Genomic DNA, 2,296 nt, shown 5'->3' with positions numbered 1-2,296 from the left:
TTTTTTTTATGATTTTATTTATTTTATGTATGTGAGTATTCTCCTTGGACACACCTGAAGAGGGCATCGGATCTCATTAAAGATGGTTGTGAGCCACCAGGTGGTTGCTGGGAGTTGAACTCAGGACCTCTGGAAGAAGAGCCAGTGCACTTAATCGCTAAGCCATCTCTCTAGCCCTAATTAACTTCCTGAAACTGTAGTGGGTAAAATTTGATAATGAATTAGAGAAGGGGAGAAGGATTACCTATGAGGAACATGCATGCAGCCTCACTTCCTACTTAAGAGACTGACTATTCTGGCAATAACCTACCAGGCAGGGCTCACTCAGCATTCCCAGAGGGCACATGGTGAGAAGTTGTTGTTGTCAATTAGTTGGTTGCTTTGATTGGGTTTGGGTTTGGGTTTTTCAAGACAGAATTTTAATTTGTAGTCCTGGCTGTCCTGGAACTCATCCAGGCTGGCCTGGAATCACAGAGATCTATCTGCCTCTGCCTCCACAGTACTGGGATTAAAGGCGTGAGCCAGCATGGAGGGACAAAATGCTAAGAGTTAAACAATGAGGAAGATGTGTTTTTCCCGGTTTCTCATGGCTTATGGCTTAGACCAGTTGTTGATACCCTCTTATGAAGAACACAGACTCATTGACTAAGAACAGGCAACACTGTAGTTTGTGATGTTTCCAGTCCTTGAATCAGATTTCTCTTAGTCTCATGTCCCCATTTCCCCACTCTACTCTCAGATACCAAGATGCCTATAAAAAAACCAAAAAACCAAGAAAGAGGCTGGTCTAACCAGCGCCCCTTACTGGAGGATAAGAACATGATGCCTACTAGAGGTGTCTGAACTATGCCCCTCAACAGAAGACCACAGTGAAGAAAGCCAACTGTTTCACTGGAAGACTTGAGGCTGAGGCTGGTCTTTGCGGAGTGTAGATTTGTGTACTGAAGTTATAAGGAAGGAAGGGAAGCATTCAGCATTTACCACACAGTCTTTTAAGATCAACCCTGGAGTAGCAGGGATTTCACTCCCTAAAGCAAGGCAAGCAGGGGCTGGAGCTATAGCCGAGTTGGTAGAATTCTTGCCTAGCATGCACAGGGCCCTGGATTTGATTCCCAGCGCTTCACGTAGCAGGCATGGTGTTACACACCTTTAGCCCCAGCACTAAGAAACGGGAGCAGGAAGGATCAGGAGTTTATACAGTCATCCTCGGTTACATCGGGAGCTTGAGCCTGGGCTAAGAGATCTTGCCTGAGGTGTGGAAGAGGGACAGATAAGCAGGAGGCTCCAGTAATTCCCACCCATCCCTGAGGTAACATTCGTTGCTCAGGTCTGCAATGGTTAGAAGCTCTGAGTTCCTGGTTTCCAGGCATCTGTGTTGTCTTGAGAGCCTACTTTGCTTTCCGACACGTAGGCTCCTGTTGCAAGGCTGTGACTTTGGAACCCACAAGCATTGTTGTAAAGGAACAACCCAGCCCCGAAAAACAGCCGGCTGGCCTCAGCTACCCACTCACTGTCTTAGGAAACAGCCTGGCATCTTGGGCAACTGAGGTCCTAGGAAGCAGATGCATGGCCTCCTCACCCACCCACAGTCCCAGGAAAAAGCTGAGTGGCCTTCCATAACTGGCTTGGCTCACCAAGGACCCCTGAAAAAACCAGGCAGACAGCATTATGAATCTGCCTTCAGTCCCATATGTAAGTACACTGAAGCAGTTGAACAGCCTGTTCTCAGCTTAGCCTAATTACAAAGTCTGAGAAACACCAACCACGCACTCACCCTCAGCTCCAGGAAGCAGCTGAAACAGACTTCCTCTGGCAGATCAGAGACCAGGTTCTCTGAAAAGTCACGCTTGTAGGCTCCAGACATTAGCAGCATCAGTGTGTCACTAACAAGCAAGCTGTGCCACACTCACTGTGGTCCACCAGGACAGCCCTACCCTCAAACGCCCACAGGAACTGACAGGCATCAAATACCTGCAGCCAGGTGGTACACCACATCCAGAGCTGTTGGTGGCTCATCTCACACTAAACAGCGGCAAAACCAGCTGGTTGTGATGTACCACAGAGACTTTCAGCAGAGACATACAGCAGAGACTTTCAGTACGTGCAGTATTGCTGCTGAGAATGGGAGCAGAACTACACCCACGATACATTAAAGCTGCTATCTAGACCAGAGTCAGCTCAGCCTGTCCAGCCAATTCACACATCCCTGGCAGAAAGCCTTTTACACTCTATGAAAGTCACCTGGTAAAGGTGGCAGAGACATCGGATTCACCAGACACTCACACATCAGTGGGGG

Source organism: Mastomys coucha, unplaced genomic scaffold (assembly GCF_008632895.1).
Source record: "Mastomys coucha isolate ucsf_1 unplaced genomic scaffold, UCSF_Mcou_1 pScaffold5, whole genome shotgun sequence".
NCBI lineage: Eukaryota > Metazoa > Chordata > Mammalia > Rodentia > Muridae > Mastomys > Mastomys coucha.
Note: the sequence above shows the minus strand (reverse complement) of the source record.